This window comes from Hemiscyllium ocellatum, assembly GCF_020745735.1.
Source record: "Hemiscyllium ocellatum isolate sHemOce1 chromosome 27 unlocalized genomic scaffold, sHemOce1.pat.X.cur. SUPER_27_unloc_20, whole genome shotgun sequence".
Taxonomy (NCBI): domain Eukaryota; kingdom Metazoa; phylum Chordata; class Chondrichthyes; order Orectolobiformes; family Hemiscylliidae; genus Hemiscyllium; species Hemiscyllium ocellatum.
In genome coordinates, this window is record NW_026867488.1 from 77,013 (window position 1) to 85,070 (window position 8,058).

Sequence of the window (8,058 nt, forward strand, 5' to 3'; positions counted from 1 at the left end):
TGTAGAACAAGCACAGCGAATACTGCAGAAAGCCAACGGGTCGAGCAGCATCTGTGGAAAGGTAAACAAAGCCGATGTTTTGAGTGTGCTACGGTTTTTGTTCAGAACTCAGTGATTTGCCTCTTCCCGAAGTTGGTCCAGGTCTGTGTCTCAATTGGCAAACACATGGCAAGTGCAGTGCCGCAATGTGGCTCGGGGCCAATGAGAAAATTCGGTAAGAGGCAAAACACTGAAAGGCTCGGAAGGCAATGGCCCCGATGTAGGAGAGCTAATTCTTCGTGACATGGATGTGCCTGCAGATGGTGGGATCAGACTGTCCACATGTTTCCACAATGAATGTCCAAGGCTTTATTATGGAAAAGAAAAACTGATAGAAGACAATGGTAATTCTGGGCGGGGCAAGTTGAATTATGAATTGAATAGTAGTTTCCTCAAAGAGACTGCGGGGACATCGCTGGTATCTGTCTCTGTGGCGCAATTGGTCAATGCGTTCGGCTGTTAACCGAAAGGTTGGTGGTTCGAGACCACCCAGAGACGGAGTGTTTGGTTTTTCTTAAAACAAAATCAGTGAATTGTTTAAATGGTGTCATATTGGAATGTGCAGAAAGTGAGGAGAAGAGGTGAAAGTCGAAAAATGTGGCACTGGAAAAGCGCAATAGATCAGGCAGCAGCTGAGGAGCAGGACAGTGAGTTTTGGGCACAAGCCCTTCACCAGGAATGATGTAAGGATGTACAAAGGGGTCTCAGAGACCCTCCAGTCAATGCCAGTTGTCGGGCAGATGTAGCAGGCAATGAGCAAGGCAAGTGATATATTACGAAGAGGAATTGAGTTCAGAAGTGGCGTCAATGAACATATTCAAGGCTAAGTTCATCTGAGTTTTGAACAACAAAGAAGTGGATGGTTTTGGGGGGAGGTAAGAAAATAGTTCTAAGGCTAGTACAGGTCAGTCACAGAGTCAGACAGCACTGAACAGACCCTTCATCCATGCTGAGTATATCCTCAAACTAAACTCCATGCTGAGTATATCCTCAAACTAAACTCGTCCCACCTACCAGTGTTTGGCCCATAAACCTTCGAACTTTTCATATTCATGTACTTATCCAAATGTCTTTTAAACGTTGTAACTGTGCATGTATAAAATCATGAAGGGCATAGATATGATAAACAGACAAAGTCTTTTCCCTGGGGTTGGGGAATCCAGAACGAGAGAGCATGGGTTTAGCGTTAGAGGGGAAAGATGCAAAAGAGATCTAAGGGGCATCTTTTTCACGCAGAGGATGGTGCCTTTTTTGAATGAACTGCCAAGGGAAGTGGTGAAGTCTAGTACGATTGCAACATTTAAAAGGCATTTGGTTAGGTACATGAAAAGAAAATATTTGGAGGGATATGGGGCCGTGTGCTGTCAGGTGGGACAAGATTGGGTTGGGATAGTTGGCCGGCATGGACAAGTTGGACCAAACAGTTTGTTTCTGTGCTGTACATCTTTATGACTCTATGACTTTCTCTGGACATTCATTCTGCAGTCAGACCACTCTCTTTAAAAAAAGATCCTTGTCCTGCCTTCATAAAATCTTTCTCTACTCACCTCAAAATATTTGCTTCCCTGATCCTGAAACCCCCAGCTGAGGGAAAGGACACCTGTTGTTCACCTCATCCGTATCCCTCATGATTTTATAATCCTCGACAAGGTCACCTCTCAATCTCCTATGTTCCAGTGAGAAAAGTTCCAGCCTATCCACCTTATATGGAGGTATATTCATGTCCAGATATGACGTGTTCAATGCTGGTGCAGGCTGGAAAGATCATGTGGTTTACTCCTGCACCCAATTAATCCTGGCTGTTGCGTTTCTCAGCCCCATTCTCCCAATTTCTCCCCGCAACTCTCAACCTCTGATACTCCATCCCAGTGTTAAACATACTCAGTGACCACAGTTTTCTGTGACAATGAATTCCATAGATTCACCACTCTCTGGCTAAAGAAATTTCTCCTAATCTCCATTCTCCCTTTATGCTGAGGCTATGCCCATGGGTATTAGTCTCTCCTCCCAATGAAAACGTCTTCCCAATTTCCACTCTGTCCAGGCTGTTCAATATTCTGTACGTTTCAGTTAGATCCCCCCCTGAGTGTGGGCCTGTTAATCAGCATGAACCAGACCCTTCAGGATGAGGACAGCAGGGATTAGGTTCAACAAAGTGAGAATGGAGGGAGAGTGTGTAGGATGGAGATTTTCAGCTTTGAGGGAATAAGAGAGGAAAGAAAGTTTGACATAAATTTTAATTGATCAGATGAGCCGATGGGCCAAGGAGTGGCGGATGGAGTTTAATTTAGACAAATATGAGCTGTTGCATTTTGATGAAGCAAATCAGGGCAGGACCTATGTGATTAATGGTAAATTCCTGGGGAGTGTTGATGAACAAAGAAACCTTGCAAAGCAGGTTCATAGTTCCTTGAAAGTGGAGTTGCAAGTAGATAGGATAGCAAGGAAGGCGTTGGTACGCTTTCCTTTCTTGGTCAGAACACTGAGTTATAGGAGTTTGGAGGTAACATTGTGGATGCACAGGACACTGGAAAGGCCACTTTTGGAATACTGCACTCAGTTCTGGTTTCCCTGCCGTCGGAAAGGTGTTATGCTGTCGGAAAGGTGTTATGAAAAGTGAAAGGGTTCGGAAAAGATTTCGGAAGTTGTTGCCAGAGTTAGAGGGTTTGAGCTACAGGGAGAGGCTGAATCGGCTGGGGCTGTATTCCCTGGAGCGTCTGTGACCATTCGAAGTTAATAAGGGGCATGTATAGGGTGAATAACGGAGATCTTTTTCCCAGGATATGGGAGTGCTAAAGTAGAGAGTATAAGTTTGAGGTGAGGGGAGGGGGGGTGGAAGACTTTAAAGGGACCTGAGGTGTAGCATTTTCATGCAGAGGATGATGTGTGCATGGAACAAGCTGCCAGAGGAAATGGTGGAGGCTGGTACAATAACAATATTTAAAGGCATCTGGATGAGTATATGAATAAGAAGGGTTTAGAGGGTTATGGGCCAAATGCTGGCAAATGGGACGAGATTAATTTTGGATGTCTGGTTGGCACAGACGAGTTGGACGAAGGGTCTGTTTTCGTACTGCATGACTCTAATGATCTTTGCTGAAAGCAAAAATGTCGCTGTGAAGAGTGGACTTTCAGAAGCAGCTTTCAAAGATGTTTTGCCCTTACGAGGAGCATAAATCTTCATTTTTTTTTGTAAGATAGCAGCTGAGTGAGTGACATCCAGGACTTTGTTAGAAAGCGGGAATTCATTGCACTGTGGGGATGTAGTGTTTTAAGGTTTACCGGCAGTAAGTACAGTGTGCTGAGCGGGGAGCCTAGTGAAGGGTCAGGTCGGTTTTTGTTTAAACTGTTCATTTCTGTCAGGCTCCAACATTATATTTCCAATGCTGTCAATCAGAAGGTACAGTGAATCAGTAACTGGTATCGTTAGAAGCCTTACTATTTTCAGTACTGCAGGTATTGCATTGTTTCATCAGCATTGTAAAGGTCGCTGGCAGCAGTGGGAGGTGTGGGCTGTATTCACTAGAAATGATTAAGCATTTAGATAGTACACATACAAGAGGGTAGGGTGGGAATTGTCTTTCGATTTGTGGAAGATGGGGAATTCTGGGTGCTGTGATCGGGGGCAAACATAACTGCAGTATATCATTGAATCCCTACAGTGTGGAAGAAGGCCATTCAGGCCTTCGAGTCCACACGGAGCCCTCCAAAAATACACCAACCAGACACACCTCCCAACCATTCCACCATCACTATCCCATCAGGTCTTTTCTGCTGGCGGTTGAGACTAGGCTGCAAAATTAGCGGGAAGTAGAATTCGGACAGAAATGAGGAGGAGCTGGTTTTCCCAGAGGTCGGTGCATCTATGGAATTCTGTGCCCAAGGAAGCAGTAAAAGCTTCATTAAGACCTTGTTGAATGGGTTTTTGCGTGGTAGGGGAATTAAGTGTAGTTGGGATAATGCAAGTAGGAGGAGCTGAGGTGATTGATAGATCAGCCATGATTTTAATGAATGGCGGAGCAGGGTCGATGGGCCAAATGGCCTACTGCTTCTATTACTTTGAAACGATAACCCTGCGTTTCCCATGGCTAACCCACCTAACCTGCACAACCCTGGACACTGGGCAATTTAACATGGCGAATCCAAATCAAGGCCGGTGAGAAATGGAGTGATGTGGAAAATAAACATCAGAGAATGAGAGAAAGGGATAAGGAGAATAAATGTACTAGCAATCAAAACTGGATTCTAACCATCACAAAAATTAAAACTAAAAGCTCAGTATGTGAATGTGTGCTGCATTGTAATAAAAGCGAATTAATTGACTGCATATGTTGAAGAGAATAATTCTGATCTGAGACTCCTTACAGAGGTATGGCTTCAGAATGATAAGGATTGGATCCGGAATATCGAGGGGATACGTGGCATCCAAGACGAGTGGGAAGCTCAGTAACGGTAGAGGATGGGCACTGCTAATCAAAACACTGATAACACGGTAGTCTGATGTCAGCTCGGATTTCAGGTCCTGATTTCTCTGTCAGCTGATCTCCCTGTTCCCACAGAGCTGGATGTTGTCTGTTCTCAGCTCTGCTTGATTTCTGCTGAAGCTTTGACCCCCTTTTACACCTTCTGGGGCAATAAAATATTCTGAGCCTCCTGAAAATGACACCTTATCTATACCTCTCCTGATTTTAAAAACCTCTATAAAGTTATCTGTCAACTTGCTAGGCTCCGTTGGAAAAATGTCCCAGCTTCTTCTTAACTCAAACCCTCCATTCCCAGCAACATCCTGGTAAAGTAGGGAATAAGGAATTGTATCAAATCACATAAATGTACTGTCTGAAACAATCTGGCTGTGTTCTTGCCTGAGACATTGAGAGTCCCTGGTGTAAGTAATTACGAATGCAATTATTTTGGTCACAGAATTGGGCAATCATTTTGCAACAAAGTGATCTACTCTGATAAGGAGGTAGTGGTCATTTCTACGGTAAGTGAACAGTTTGTAGATCAGGGAGATGAAGTTCCAAACACTTGGGAAGGGCAAGAAATGACTGTGATAAATAAGACAAAGAACTGTGGATGATGGAAATCTGAAACAAAAACTGAGAACACTGGAAAAACTCAGCAGGACTGGAAGCATCTGTGGAGAGAAAGCAGAGTTAAAGTTTCGAGTCCAACAACTCCTCTTCAGGATTCTGAAATAGTTTGTGAGAACCCCTTAAGTCATCTGCCCAGCTTTAAGACCATAATATACAGGAGCAGGATGAGGCCATTTGGCCCATCGAGTCTGCTCCATCAGTCGATCACGGCTGATATGTTTCTCCATCCCATTCTGCTGCCGTCTCCTCATAACCCTTGACCCCTTCCTAATCAAGAACCTATCTCTGTATTAAATGCCCTCAATGACTTGGCATCCCTTCTCCGAGTGGAAACATCATCTCCACATCCACAATATCCAGTCATAGAGTAGCACAGCGCTGCCTGACCAACTGTGATTTCCAGCATTGGTTGTTTTCAAGAAGCATTCCAGCATCTACAACAACGCGCTTCTAAATTTTGTACCCAGTTGGTTAGCTCTCCCGAGATCCCGTGAGATTTATCCTTACTCAACAATCCACTGTGTGGTACAATTAACAGAGACCCCTGTCCCAATCTCGTTCTGCCCACAGTAGTAGCACGATAGCTCAGTGATTAGCACTGCCTCATAGTACCAAGAACCCGTGTTCGGTTCCAGGTTTGGGGCGACTGTTTGTTTGGAGTCTGCACATTCTCCCCGCCGTGTCTGCGTGGGTTTTCTCCGGGTGCTCTCGTTTACTTCCAAAATCTAAAAATGTTCTGGTGAATTGGCCAAACTAAACTCTCCTGCGCGCATTTATAGGAAGAGAAACCTACCCAGGTTAGCTTGCGCTACACCAGCTTCCGGGTCCACTCCGCGCTTTTTTCCAATAAAGGCGCGCAGGAGAGTCCCGGAGATGTGACTTGACTCTAAGTCTCCCCAATGTTATAGAGATCGCAATGTAACAAAAAAGTTACATTGATGGATGCACCGGTGAAAGTCTTCTTACTGCTGCAGCCCGGGTTGGATTCCCGGGCAGCGAGGCCATTTTCAGCAGAGCTACAAGGGCGGCTTTATGTCTCCCTGGTAGTCTAGTGGTTAGGATTTGGCGCTCTCAGCGCCGCGGCCCGGGTTCGATTCCCGGTCAGGGAAGCAGTTTTTAGCTGGCCTACGGGCTGTCCATTCTTCTGAAATGCGCTTTACAGTTGTTTCTTGATCTTCACCGTACCTGGGTGCTGCAGTGTGATGTAGCTCGTTGAAATGACATCCTGATGCAGATTTGTTTGCATGTGTGGGGATGATTGCTTCTGCAGCTTAAGTACTTGGTTCGCGTGTGTTGTTTCCTGTAGACGCTGTTTTGAATTGACCATTGACTGTTCGCTCTACTGTGACATCTAGAACACCAGCACTTTTTGTTGTTCTCGTCTTTTGTGAATTTTATGCCAGTAAGGAGATTGTTGATGGTGTTGTAGGTTTCCTCTAAGTTGTTTCACGCTGTAATGACAAAAGTGTCATCACTGTAGCCGACCCAAAGTTTGGGTTGGATCTTTGGAAGGGCTGTTTTTTCAAAACTCTGCATTATTGCTTTTGTTAGGAATCCTGATATTGGTGGTTTCATGGGTGTTCCGTTGATTTGTTTGTTAGTCTTGTTACTGAATAGGAAGTGGGAGCTAAGGCACAGCTCCACGAGCTTGACAGTGTTATCTTTGTTGATGAAGTTGGTGCTGTTTGGTGTTTATGTCTTTGGTTCTTCAAGTAGTGTCTTCAGTTTTCTTTGGTCACGTTGATGTTAATGGATGTGAACAGGGCTGTATGCCAAAGGACAGTATTATTCCATCGTCTTCTATCTTGTTGTCTTTGGTGTTCAAGAATTCTTGGATGGAGTAACTGGAGTGGCGTGAGTCTTCGACTTGGTGTTTTAGTCTCAGTGGAGGTCTTTGACTAGTCTGTATATTGGTGTTCCAAGTGGTGAGACTGTGGCCTGAGGGGGGCTCCTGGTTTGAAGAGGAGGAGAACAGCAACAAAGTGCCATTCCTAGATGTCACAGTAGAGCGAACAGTCAATGAGAAACTTCAAACTAGCGTCGACAGAAAAACAACACATGCAAACCAAATACTTAACCGCAGAAGCAACCATCCCAACACCCACAAACGAGTGAACAATCCTCATTCTACCGGCGGAGCAGGTAAGGGCTGTTTGGCGGTGTCTGTTTGTAGACACGGTTACGTTTGTTTCACGGTTTAAATTTAAATATCTTTTTCGAAAAAAGCGCGGAGCGGACCCGGAAGCTGGTGTAGCGCAAATTACCTGGGTAGTTTTTTTTCCCCAATAAAGGCGCGCAGGAGAGAAACCCGAGGCACTACAGGGGTAGTGCCTCCCACCCGCCCTCCTCCTCTAACCTAATAACAAGAGCCGTTGTGGGAAGCAGGTCAGTGCTGCATTTTGCTTGTTTTATTCTTTAGACCTAGTTTTTTGTTTATGTACATCCACATTGTGAATTAGAAAACTTCCATGTCCACACGTAACAAATTCCTCTATTTGGCGGTTAAGTAAATGGGCAGGAGTTATACCTTGGGTTCACTCTTCCTTCATTCCCACCAACCCTAACTCCACTCCCACCCCAACAGTCCAACGGCACTTTCCCCTGCAACTGCCGAATGTTTGACACCAGCCCATTTACCTGCTCCCTCCTGACTATCGAAGGGCCCAAACTTACCTTCCAGGTGAAGCGGCACTTTACCTGCACTTCCCACAACCCAGTCTACTGCATTTGCTGCTCACAATATGGGCTCATTTACATTGGGGAAACCGAGGCATTAACTGGGTGACTGCTGCACAGAACATCTATGTTCTGCCCGCAAAAAAAAGACCCTGAGCTTCCAGTTGCCTGCCAATTCCACACCCCACCTGTCCCTGACCAACATCTCTGTCTCAGGTTTGCTGTATTGTCCCAGCGAAGCCCAGCA

General features: G+C 45.2%; 2 non-coding genes across 2 annotated transcripts; both read left to right on the top strand.

The window, feature by feature from the left end:
* The first annotated feature begins 463 nt into the window (after positions 1-463).
* Positions 464-537, top strand: trnan-guu (transfer RNA asparagine (anticodon GUU)). The gene has a single exon. It is a non-coding gene; the product is annotated as a tRNA-Asn (tRNA).
* A 5,635-nt stretch (positions 538-6,172) lies between these two features.
* On the top strand, positions 6,173-6,244 carry trnae-cuc (transfer RNA glutamic acid (anticodon CUC)). The gene has a single exon. It is a non-coding gene; the product is annotated as a tRNA-Glu (tRNA).
* Positions 6,245-8,058: the final 1,814 nt, after the last annotated feature.